At 46.1% G+C, this 13695-nt stretch overlaps 1 pseudogene; it reads left to right on the top strand.

Moving 5' to 3' along the window:
* The first annotated feature begins 3641 nt into the window (after positions 1-3641).
* LOC135563614 (tapasin-related protein-like) lies at positions 3642-13451 on the top strand (annotated as a pseudogene).
* The last annotated feature ends 244 nt before the right edge of the window (positions 13452-13695 follow it).

Raw genomic sequence — 13695 nt, 5'->3', positions numbered from 1 at the left:
GGCTAGACTGGAGAGAACCTTTATGAGGCCTGCACCCGATATGGTTGATTTTGGAAAGACATCAGGGCTAGACTGGAGAGAACCTTTACGAGGCCTGCACCCGATATGGTTGATTTTGGAAAGACATCAGGGCTAGACTGGAGAGAACCTTTATGAGGCCTGCACCCGATATGGTTGATTTTGGAAAGACATCAGGGCTAGACTGGAGAGAACCTTTATGAGGCCTGCACCCGATATGGTTGATTTTGGAAAGACATCAGGGCTAGACTGGAGAGAACCTTTATGAGGCCTGCACCCGATATGGTTGATTTTGGAAAGACATCAGGGCTAGACTGGAGAGAACCATGGTTGATTTTGGAAAGACATCAGGGCTAGACTGGAGAGAACCTTTATGAGGCCTGCACCCGATATGGTTGATTTTGGAAAGACATCAGGGCTAGACTGGAGAGAACCTTTACGAGGCCTGCACCCGATATGGTTGATTTTGGAAAGACATCAGGGCTAGACTGGAGAGAACCTTTACGAGGCCTGCACCCGATATGGTTGATTTTGGAAAGACATCAGGGCTAGACTGGAGAGAAGAGAGGCCTGCACCGATATGGTTGATTTTGGAAAGACATCAGGGCTAGACTGGAGAGCAGGCCTGCACCCGATATGGTTGATTTTGGAAAGACATCAGGGCTAGACTGGAGAGAACCTTTATGAGGCCTGCACCCGATATGGTTGATTTTGGAAAGACATCAGGGCTAGACTGGAGAGAACCTTTATGAGGCCTGCACCCGATATGGTTGATTTTGGAAAGACATCAGGGCTAGACTGGAGAGAACCTTTATGAGGCCTGCACCCGATATGGTTGATTTTGGAAAGACATCAGGGCTAGACTGGAGAGAACCTTTATGAGGCCTGCACCCGATATGGTTGATTTTGGAAAGACATCAGGGCTAGACTGGAGAGAACCTTTACGAGGCCTGCACCCGATATGGTTGATTTTGGAAAGACATCAGGGCTAGACTGGAGAGAACCTTTACGAGGCCTGCACCCGATATGGTTGATTTTGGAAAGACATCAGGGCTAGACTGGAGAGAACCTTTACGAGGCCTGCACCCGATATGGTTGATTTTGGAAAGACATCAGGGCTAGACTGGAGAGAACCTTTACGAGGCCTGCACCCGATATGGTTGATTTTGGAAAGCGTTGTTGTCTGCTTTTCCACTAATGGCATAATTAGGGTTGGTATCACTGCTGAGGTCAGAGATCAATCCATTTGCGGGTGGAGGTTCACTAATTATCGGGCGAGTGGGGACTACCCCCTCTGGTAGCTTGCACATTATTAGAACATTTTGAAAGGAAAAAATGTTTTTCCTAATTTTCCAAAGTTTGGTTTTGGAACATATTGGGAGCTGCAAAGACAATTTTAATCTATTTATAGACATTAATGAACCATCAGTACTGGACAGTACTGTGGACATTGGACGTGAATGAATTTGCAAAAGCAAATTGAATTAATCAATGATAATGATTAATCATACCTGGATAGGCTATCTGGGTATTAAACTTTAAATTAACCTGGGAAGTTGGTTCATCTGGGTTACTATTGCAAAGTTTAAGGTGTCTCGTTTAATTGGAAGAACCTAGAAAGGTATGTTTGACAATTTAAATAAATATATTGAATGAGACGATAATACCCAAGCAATTGAGATTGCTGGATTGTCATAAAGGTAATGTTAGGTACATTTACCACTATGGTACACTTTAACGTGATCCACGTTTGGATTTCCAACCCTTCTTTTAAGAGATGGACTTGCGATTCTTCACCACCAGTGATGCAGAATGCTGAAATCAAACGGAAGTACAAAGGGTGGGACTTCCGTCGCGCAAGGCTGAAGATTTTAAACGGAACACAGGAAGTGAAAAATGTTCCCCCTCTGTTAGCTTAGCATCTCGTAATCCTACGTTGTTCAGAAATATCACGTTCTAAGCACAAAATAGGGTCCTCTCACCATGGCAAAGGTGGGTTTACTAGTGACGTCTCACATGAACCCATTTGGCATACTTTGCTAGCGTTATGTTGACCAGAGCGACACGGTACATAATACGGATATGCCTGTAGTCAGTCCACACTGGTTTAGTGCGGTAGGCGGACAAAAATACTTCGGTCACCTAACCCAGTCACCTAACGAATATCTTCTCATTTTAAACCTTTCTGGCTCTAGAAGTTAATATTGACCGACAGAAATAGTACCGTTTGGCCTAACGGACTAAATCTGGAATTTATCACTCGTTGCTCTAACACTAAAAACACCTACCGGAGGCGCTCTGTAGCCTCTTCAAATGGGAACACACATACAACCAATTTGAATGTATACAAAGCAGTCTGTTTCCACAATTTCTGTTTGCACAATTGATATATAGAATTCCACAGCAAAGTCTAATTCTATATTAGATTCCTCACAGGGGGCACCAAAAATGTTGTGTCTTTACTATCATTAAACTGAAGACATAGATTTTGTTCAAAGATTCTCTGTAATTAGTATTACGCAATTAGACTGATTAATCATGTAAATGTGATTAACTAGGAAGTCGGGGCACCAAGGAAAAATATTCAGATTCCAAAGTTATCATTTCCTAAAATAACCTTTCAGATATTTTATCTGATCAATTAGTCTTCGAATTAATGAATTATTTACATTACCTCACGTTAGTTGTCACGTTCTGACCATAGTTCTTGTGTGTTTTGGAGCAGCCAGAGCCGCCAGGAGCAGCCAGAGCCGCCAGGTCTGCCAGGATCCGCCAGTCAGCCAGGATCTTCCAGATCCGCCATTCAGCCAGGATCCGCCATTCAGCCAGGATCCGCCAGTCAGCCAGGATCTGCCAGAGCTGCCAGTCAGCCAGGATCTGCCGGAACCACTAGTCAGCCAGGATCTGCCAGAACCACCACCCAGCCAGGATCTGCCAGAGCCATCAACCTGCCTGAGATTCCTCTCAGTCCTGAGCTTCCTCTCGGTCCTGAGCTTCCTCTCAGTCCAGAGCTTCCTCTCAGTCGCGAGCTTCCTCTCAGTCCCGAGCTTCCTCTCAGTCCCGAGCTACCCCTCAGTCCCGAGCGGTCCCTCAGTCCGGAGCTGCCCCTCAGTCCAGTGGGGCCCTTTGTTAGGGTTCCTAGGTCAGCGGCGAGGGTCGCCACTCAAAGGACGCTAAGGAGGTGGACTAAGACAATTCTGGAGTGGGGTCCACGTCCAGCGCCAGAGCCGCCACCGTGGATAGATGCCCACCCAGACCCTCCCCTATAGGTTTAGTTTGTGCGGTCGGAGTCCGCACCTTGGGGGGGGGTTACTGTCACGTTCGGACCATAGTTCTTGTGTGTTTTCCTTGTTTTAGTGTTTGTCAGGACGTGAGCTGGGTGGGCATTCTATGTTGTGTGTCTAGTTTGTCTGTTTCTGTGTTTGGCCTGATATGGTTCTCAATCAGAGGCAGGTGTTAGGCATTCTCTCTGATTGGGAACCATATTTAGGTAGCCTGTTTTGTGTTGGGTTTTGTGGGTGGTTGTCTCCTGTGTCAGTGTTTGTACCACACGGGACTGTTTTCGGGTTTTCATGTTCATTGTTTTGTAGTTTATTCATGTATAGTTTTGTTATTAAAGAACCATGAATTATAACCATGCTGCGTTTTGGTCCACCTCTCTTTCACCAGAAGAAAACCGTTACAGAACCACCCACCACAACAGGACCAAGCGGCGTGGTGACAAGCAGCAACAGCAGGAGAAGCAGCCAGCATCACAAGACTCATGGACTTGGGAGGACGAGTTGGACGGAAAAGGACCCTGCCCAGGGGAATATCGCCGCCCCAAAGCAGAGCTGGAGGCAGTGAAAGCAGAGAGGCAGCATTACGAGGAGCAGGAGAGGCAGCGATGTCAGGATTTCGGGACATGGGAGCAGAATCTGGACTACACAACTTGGAAAGAGATAGACAGGTGGGCGGTCGACCCAGGGACAGTGCCGGAGCCCGCCTGGGATTCGATGGAGCAGTGCGAGGAAGGTTACAGGAGAATGAGGTTGGCGAAGCGAGCACGGCGGCGCGGTAGGATGCCCGAGAGTCAGCCCCAAAAATGTATTGGGGAGGAGGCACACAGGGAGTATGGCGAAGCCAGGTAGGAGACGAGACCTGCGCCAACTTCCTGTGCTTACCGGAGAGCGAGAGAGACCGGGCAGGCACCGTGTTATGCTGTGGAGCGCACGGTGTCTCCAGTGCGGGTGCATAGCCCGGTGCGGTACATACCAGCTCCTCTTATCGGCCGGGCTAGAGTGGGCATCGAGCCAGGTAAGGTTGGGCAGGCTCGGTGCTCAAGAGCTCCAGTGCACCTGCACGGTCCGGTCTATCCAGTGCCACCTACACGCACCAGCCCTCCGGTGGCAGCCCCCCGCACAGAATTCCTGTTTCTCCTCCCCGCACTCGCCCTGAGGTGCGTGTCCTCGGCCCAGTACCACCAGTGCCAGCACCACGCATCAGGCCTATAGTGCGTCTTGCCTGTCCAGCGCTGCTAGAGCCTTCCTCCTCTCCAGCGCAGCCGGAGTCTCCCGCCTGTCCGGCGCTGCCAGAGCTCCCGCCCCTCAGTCCAGAGGCGCCAGAGCTCCTCAGTCCAGCGCTGCCAGAGCCTTCCTCCTCTACAGCGCTGCCGGAGTCTCCCGCCTGTTCAGCGCCGCCAGAGCTGTCAGTCTGCAAGGAGCTGTCAGTCTGCAAGGAGCTGTCAGTCTGCAAGGAGCTGCCAGTCTGCCAGTCTGCAAGGAGCCGCCAGAGCTGTCAGTCTGCAAGGAGCTGTCAGTCTGCAAGGAGCTGCCAGAGCTGCCAGTCTGCAAATGCACCCCTTTCTATCCATACCATTCTATCCACCCCTTTCTATCTATCCACCACTTTCTATCTATCCACCACTTTCTATCTATCCCTTTCTATCCACCCCTTTCTATCCATACCGTTCTATCCACCCCTTTCTATCTATCCACCACTTTCTATCTATCCCTTTCTATCCACCACTTTCTATCCACCACTTTCTATCCACCCCTTTCTATCCACCACTTTCTATCCACCCCTTTCTATCCATACCATTCTATCCACCCCTTTCTATCTATCCACCACTTTCTATCTATCCACCACTTTCTATCTATCCACCACTTTCTATCTATCCCTTTCTATCCACCACTTTCTATCCACCCCTTTCTATCCACCACTTTCTATCCACCACTTTCTATCCATACCATTCTATCCACCACTTTCTATCCATACCATTCTATCCACCCCTTTCTATCTATCCACCACTTTCTACCTATCCACCACTTTCTATCTATCCCTTTCTATCCACCCCTTTCTATCCATCCATTTCTATTTATTTATTTCACCTTTATTTTACCAATTTACAATTGCGACCTAGCCAAGATAAAGCAAAGCAGTTCGACACATACAATGACACAGAGTTACACATGGAGTAAAACAAACATACAGTCAATAATGCAGTAGAAACTAGTCTAGATACGATGTGAGCAAATGAGGTGAGATAAGGGAGGTAAAGGCAAAAAAAAGGCCATGGTGGCAAAGTAAATACAATATAGCAAGTAAAACACTGGAATGGTGGATTTGCAGTGGAAGAATGTGCAAAGTAGAAATAAAAATAATGGGGTGCAAAGGAGCAAAATAAATAAATAAAATAAAATAAATACAGTAGGGAAAGAGGTAGTTGTTTGGGCTAAATTATAGGTGGGCTATGTACAGGTGTAGTAATCTGTGAGCTTCTCTGACAGCTGGTGCTTAAAGCTAGTGAGGGAGATAAGTGTTTCCAGTTTCAGAGATTTTTGTAGTTCGTTCCAGTCATTGGCAGCAGAGAACTGGAAGGAGAGACGGCCAAAGAAAGAATTGGTTTTGGGGGTGACCAGAGAGATATACCTGCTGGAGCGCGTGCTACAGGTGGGTGATGCTATGGTGACCAGCGAGCTGAGATAAGGGGGGACTTTACCTAACAGGGTCTTGTAGATGTCATGGAGCTCGTTTGGCGACGAGTATGAAGCGAGGGCCAGTCAACAAGAGCGTACAGGTCGCAATGGTGGGTAGTATATGGGGCTTTGGTGACAAAACGGATGGCACTGTGATAGACTGCATCCAATTTGTTGAGTAAGGTATTGGAGGCTATTTTGTAAATGACATCGCCGAAGTCGAGGATTGGTAGGATGGTCAGTTTTACAAGGGTATGTTTGGCAGCATGAGTGAAGGATGCTTTGTTGCGAAATAGAATGCCAATTCTAGATTTAACTTTGGATTGGAGATGTTTGATGTGGGTCTGGAAGGAGAGTTTACAGTCTAACCAGACACCTAGGTATTTGTAGTTGTCCACGTATTCTAAGTCAGAGCCGTCCAGAGTAGTGATGTTGGACAGGCGGGCAGGTGCAGGCAGCGATCGATTGAAGAGCATGCATTTAGTTTTACTTGTATTTAAGAGCAATTGGAGGCCACGGAAGGAGAGTTGTATGGCATTGAAGCTTGTCTGGAGGGTTGTTAACACAGTGTCCAAAGAAGGGCCAGAAGTATACAGAATGGTGTCGTCTGCGTAGAGGTGGATCACAGACTCACCAGCAGCAAGAGCGACATCATTGATGTATACAGAGAAGAGAGTCGGTCCAAGAATTGAACCCTGTGGCACCCCCATAGAGACTGCCAGAGGTCCGGACAGCAGACCCTCCGATTTGACACACTGAACTCTATCAGAGAAGTAGTTGGTGAACCAGGCGAGGCAATCATTTGAGAACTCAAGGCTGTCGAGTCTGCCGATGAGGATGTGGTGATTGACAGAGTCGAAAGCCTTGGCCAGATCAATGAATACGGCTACACAGTAATGTTTCTTATCGATGGCGGTTAAGATATCGTTTAAGACCTTGAGCGTGGCTGAGGTGCACCCATGACCAGCTCTGAAACCAGATTGCATAGCAGAGAGGGTATGGTGAGATTCGAAATGGTCGGTAATCTGTTTGTTAACTTGGCTTTCGAAGACCTTAGAAAGGCAGGGTAGGATAGATATAGGTCTGTAGCAGTTTGGGTCAAGAGTGTCCCCCCACTTTGAAGAGGGGGATGACCGCAGCTGCTTTCCAATCTTTGGGAATCTCAGACGACACGGAAGAGAGGTTGAACAGGCTAGTAATAGGGGTGGCAACAATTTCAGCAGATAATTTTAGAAAGAAAGGGACCAGATTGTCTAGCCCGGCTGATTTGTAGGGGTCCAGATTTTGCAGCTCTTTCAGAACATCAGCTGACTGGATTTGGGAGAAGGAGACATGGGGAAGACTTGGGCGAGTTGCTATGGGGGGTGCAGTGCTGTTGACCGGGGTAGGGGTTGCCAGGTGGAAAGCACAGCCAGCCGTAGAAAAATGCTTATTGAAATGCTCAATTACAGTGGATTTATCAGTGGTGACAGTGTTTCCTATCTTTTCTATCCACCCCTTTCTATCCACCCCTTTCTATCCACCCCTTTCTATCCATCACTTTCTATCCACCACTTTCTATCCATACTATTCTATCCACCCCTTTCTATCCACCCCTTTCTATCCACCACTTTCTATCCATGCCATTCTATCCACCACTTTCTATCCACCCCTTTCTATCCATCCCTTTCTATCTACCACTTTCTATCTATCCCTTTCTATCAGCACTTTCTATCATCAATTTCTATCCACCACTTTCTATCAGCACTTTCTATCAGCACTTTCTATCCAGCACTTTCTATCAGCACTTTCTATCCAGCACTTTCTATCAGCACTTTCTATCAGCACTTTCTATCCACCACTTTCTATCTCCCACATTCTATCCACCATTTTCTATCTCCCACTTTCTCTCCACCACTTTCTATCCACCACTTTCTATCCACCACTTTCTATCAGCACCTTTCTATCCACCACCTTTCTATCCACCACTTTATATCTATCCATCCCTTTCTATCCACCACTTTCTATCCACCCCTTTCTATCTACCACTTTCTATCTATACAACACCCCAGAAGAAAAGGCTTTAGATACAGCAACTCCTCCCCCATAAGCATTTCTGTCTCTTCTATAAATGTTATATCCTTGTTTTTTTCAGGAATCAAGGTAAGACCCAGATGCAGACTGTCGAAGTAACCCTGTTTATTGTAGCAAACAGGGGCAGGCAAAGACAGGTCAAGGCAGGCAGGGGTCGAAAATCCAGGGTAAGGCAAAGGTACAGGACGGTAGGCAGGCTCAGGGTCAGGCAGAGAGGTCAGGTGGGCGGGTACAGGGTCAGGACAGGCAAAGGTCAAAACCGGGAGGACTAGCAAAAAGAGGCTGGGAAACGATAGGAGCTGACAGGAAAACTGCTTGTAAGCTTGAACGAACAAGACAAACTGGCAAAAACAGACAGAGAACACAGGTATAAATACACAGGGGATAATAAGGGAGATGGGCACACCTGTAGGGGGGTGGAGACAAGCGCAAGGACCGGTGAAAAAGGTCAGGGCGTGACAGTTTTGCTACTGATGTATCATCAAATGAATTATCTAAGTGAGTCTCAGAAATGTCTAATATATGAATGTTATCTGATGTTAGCAAATTATTGATTTCATGAACCTTATTTCTAAGGCTACATATTGGCTATTTTCAGCCCTTTCCTGGGAAGCTTATCAGAGACAGACATAATATTGAAAATATGAATACATTCAGCAGTCCGTTAATCCATTGGTGTGTGTGTGCTGCGAGGTTTAGGCTACTTACCCATAGGCTTTGCTCTCTCATCCCTTCCAGGCTTCTGGGAGGGAGGGTGGACAATGTGCCTGTCATAACGGACGCACGCAATGTCCGCACATGTTCTTGCAGCATTTATGGCTGGGATCAGTTCTTTCCTCTTCTGGTGCACAGCTTCAGGATAGTCCTCGTTGAGGAAGATATACGTTCCTCTCAAGTTCTTGGCTCTTTCCAGAACAGCTACCTTGTCCTTGAACCTCAGGAGCTTGACCACTATATATCCCAACTGTTCTCCCCTCCTTAACCTCCCCTTCCCTCTCCCTCCCTCCCTCTCTCCTCTCTCTCTCTCTCTTTCTATCTGCCCACGTTAGAGAGAGAGAGAGAGAGAGAGAGAGAGAGAGAGAGAGAGAGAGAGAGAGAGAGAGAGAGAGAGAGAGAGAGGTGTAGATAGAGAGAGAGAGAGAGAGAGAGAGAGAGAGAGAGAGAGAGAGAGATGGCTGTCGTAAATAATGTGTAACCTCCGTAATTCTGGCCATCTGTCTACAGCAACCATCATGTCTCATCGCTCCTTGGAGCTAATGTAGCCTACTTAACACACTGACTGATGCTAGGAGACTGTGTGTGTGTCAGACCTGGGTTCAAATAGTATTTTATATATTTGAACTGAGGTCTGGTGTGAGTATGGAATAGATAGCTTTGTTAACTTATGCAGAGAGCCTACGTCTAAAATGGCACCCTATTCCCTATGTAGTGCACTACTTTTGACCAGGACCCATAATTACCCATACACTTTTAGAAAAAATAGTTCCCAAAGGGTTCTTCAGCTGTCCCCATAGGAGAACCCTTTTTGGTTATAGGTAAAAAATAAAAATAAAAAAAAAACGTTTTGTTCTAGGTAGAACGCTTTTGGGTTCCATGTAGAACCTTCTGCACAAATCATTTAAATAATATAGCCTAAATAATTCATTTTCGATACTTCTGAAACTCCATGTCTGGCTCCTGACCTGTTTAGAGTGTTTATATGCTATTTCATTTGACATGTAGCCTATTTGAAATGATGTGTGCTTCTTACATTCACCTTTTCATGTTTATTCAAATCCATATGTTTTGGTTTCAATACTTCAAAACCAAATGGGAGGTCCAGGTAGTCACAAAAAATAGATGGGTGTTGGTTTACTTGTGATTTTAATGAATGGAGCAAATTTTGAGCCGCAGTTGTTTTTTTTTACCTGAGCGCGGAACAGTTTTTAGCAGAGCGTTGGAATAGACAACGTGTTTTGTACGTTGTTTGTTCTATACAAAGGCAAGGTTATGTTGATTACTTCAGCATCATTGTTTAACATCCATACAACTCCATTTAGTGCATAGTAAGTAATGCCTTACTTGGCTCACTCGTACTATATAGTATAACACTCAGATACACATAACAGCAGCGCCATCTATTGGTTTGGCTAACTATGATCACATGTTATGGACACACATTTATTTGAGCAACTAATGAGGGATAAGGTTATTGCTCTGGAGGATATGCTGAAAAATTGACAACTCTCTTTCACTTTAATTCAGCAAAGTTTCTCTAAATTCTACAATGACGCACTAGCTTCGAACGCTGAAAACAAACTATAGCGCAATGGAAAACACACTGGAAACATGGCATCTATTAATCGTTTTTTGATAAATCAATGGGTCTCATCATTCCTATTTTGTCAAACCCTAGACGTTCAACGCGAACTTTTAATCGACCATTTATTTTACTTGATTTATTTGGTTTACCTTCAAACAAAAGTAACTTCACGGTATAACAGCCAAACATTTTCACTGTATCAAAATAGTTTTCTTACATCTTCGACTGTGATTTCGAGCGTGGTCATTAATTCAATTATGCAATTAGGGGTCTATTCTGTATATTTCTGAAAAGTCAGTAATTACTGATGACAAAAAAACTACTGGAAAGATGCTTGAAATGCTGCTTTTGGGATATTTGATTACATGCGTTTCTGGTAAGAATTTTTTGTCTTCACTCCCGACATTTTCTAAACATGAAATAGCGGTATATTCTGGACTCTTAGGCCAGGTACGAGCAGACGTTGTACTGTCCTGTTCTCTGGTGGAGGAGGGTAGTGGGGTGGGGGAAATGGGAGGTGGGGCTCTCTTCAGCCAAGCTCGTCCTCAGAGACCTGGCCGTGACCCCTGATCTTTCACCTGATACTCTGACCCCCTTCAAACTCCCTGCTGTCCCCGATCCTGACAACATCATCTTGGAGGCTAAAGGTTGGTTCATTATCAGGTTCTCTTTTGTACAGCAAAGATACCTGATGAAATGACCTTCCCCTTCTCTCTCCCTCACACCATCCCTCTCCTGCACTCTCCCTCCACCCCTCTCTGCTTTCTGACAGTTGAGTCTCCTGAGATCCCAGAGGCAGACCTGCTGCTCCATGCTGACTGTAACGAACAGGAAGTGACATGTGAGATCAGCCGCTACTTCCTTCATAAAGCAAAGGAGGTCTCCACAGAACCAGTTTATTTCATTGGCTCCTTGCAGATGGAGGGGGGAGTGCTCAGCCTCAAATTGGTCCTGCAGACACTGCCACTGGACCAATCAGATCGTCCAGCTCTCATACAAAGCAAACTGGAACTCCCCCTCAGCCAATCAGGAACTTTGCTGACTGAGGGTGAGACAAGGAGATTATTATAATGCTTTTGGTAGTATGCCTGTGGTAGAGTAGATGGGTCATATTGTAATGATTCATTCTCTCACCCCAGCCTCTTCTCTCATCACCCCTCTTGCACTTTCTCTACTTTTCACTTGCTTCTTTCTCCATACTCCCTCCTTTCTCTCTCCCTTGTCTTCCCCAGTGGTGTTCCTGGTGTTCTCTCGCTCAGAGTCTCACTCTGCTCCTCTAGGGGGCGTGGCCTTCCTGGACTGGCTTCAGGCAGCAGGCCCCACCCCCAGGGCAGGAGCTGGGGCTTGAGTGGCAGCACAGAGGAAGTGGGAGGGAAATGCTGGAGATTAGGGCAGGGCAGACGGAGGTGGAGGAGGGGCCAGCAGGTGAGAGAATAAAGGCATTATTTAAGTAGTTATGATGGCGCTATTAGTGTTGGATGAGTTAGGTCTACTTACCATCACAACATAAAGTGCATTAGGACCTCCATGGTCAACATTCCAATTTTATTATCCACCCAGAGACGGAAAATATTACTGTCATAGCTAGGAACCCAGAGGTTTACTGAATGATTACTATGAGAATTGGACCTCATTTTCACCTCATCATACTCTGTTTCGCATCGTTTTTTCCTCCTCCGTTACACGTGGAGAGGGAGGGTTCGAGCGTGGATGCCGCCCTGCTGGTGGGGCAGGGTAATGCGTCTCTGACTCTGGCCAGACTGAAGGTATCTGACGAGGGGACCTACATCTGCACCGTCAGCACTGGACTGTACCAGGCCCAGCAGGTCATACAGCTAAACATCACACGTGAGTCCCTCTAAGAACACATGTGATTGATTGTCTCTTTACATAGGGAGCAGGTAGCCTAGTGGTTAAGAGCGTTGGTACAATAACCGAAAGGTTGCTGGTTTGAATGTCAGCGACAAAAATGTGGAAAATCCCTTAAGCAAGGCACTTAACCCACATTGCTCCTGTGTACATTATTTCTCTACACATATGGACATGCGTTTATTACATTAGGTGTCTATGTCATGTGTGACATACTGTGCACACGATTCACATCTAAATACGAAGTCTCTCTGTCTTCAGAACCTCCTCATGTTTCTCTCTGAGGAGAAGCTGGTATTTCGGGATGAGTTGCCCCAGAAACTGAGCTGCCACTGCAAGAACTACTACCCTCTGGATGTCCAGGTGTGTCTGGTGCGGTCGACCAATGAAATATCCAGTCATTCATATTCACAGATACCACTGTTTCAAAGTGGTTAGCACACAAGCACACAGCGATCATACCTCTAATGAAATCAGAAGATCAATGGTAGGTCATCGTACAGCACTTATAATATGGATATCCTAAATATTACAGACATTATACTGAGACTCTCTTCTCTCTCAGATGGAGTGGTTCTCCGTCTCCTCTACAGACTCAGAGCCAGGCGTTCTATCAGACCAGGTGTCTCTCTCCAGCCATCGGCAGCACAGCGACAGGACCATGTCCATCTCCTCCCACCTCACCCTTCACCCCTCCACCTTCCCCCCTGGAACCACGGTCACCTGCAGAGTGACCCACCCGGCCCTGGACACACCCCTCTCCCTCAGCCTGACAGTAGAGACACCTGAGCCAGGTAGGCTGCTACAGACACAGGCGTGAGAGGACAATAGGAAATTAGGTGAACATCAGCATTGCTGATGGGTCACATTCATTAGGCGTGAATGGACAACTAAAATATAATGAGTGTTCTTATCAGGCAGGTTCAGATACTGCTCTTTTGCTAAATGTTTTCTCTTGTTGGGTGCCTGCTGACTGTGAGTCATTGGGAGAACCTGAGCAGAAACAAAATGGTGTCCATTCATATTAGTCCAAACGGTTCCCTGTTGTTACAGATTCCTACTGGATGGTCCTGGGTTTTCTGGTTATCACCGTTCTGTTCTTCTACCATGTGATGAAATAGGTAAGTTCCCCATGCTCCCTATGGACCTCCTTGTATTTTTAACTATTGTTTGTAGTAAGACAACAGTAGCCTAGAGATGCGAAGCACATTTCTGTCCAAACAGACAAATAATACATTTTTCTTCTTTTTTTCTTGCATGTCTTAAGAGTTGCTGTAATGTGAATTACTGTTGTACTATAAACAGTTGTACATTTTCTTCAAATAAATGTTTTCTTTAATAGTATCATTGGTGTTGTTCTCTGAATCTGGAGAGACGGTGTGGGATTATACCTGTTCATTTTCACTTCAATGATGAAAACATTCATGTTGATGATTTTCTTTATTAGCATCAAGTGGTAAGCATGCGTTTAAAGAA

This window comes from Oncorhynchus nerka, linkage group LG3 (genome assembly GCF_034236695.1).
Source record: "Oncorhynchus nerka isolate Pitt River linkage group LG3, Oner_Uvic_2.0, whole genome shotgun sequence".
In the NCBI taxonomy this organism is placed as follows: domain Eukaryota; kingdom Metazoa; phylum Chordata; class Actinopteri; order Salmoniformes; family Salmonidae; genus Oncorhynchus; species Oncorhynchus nerka.
This window is presented reverse-complemented; position numbering and strand designations above follow the sequence as displayed.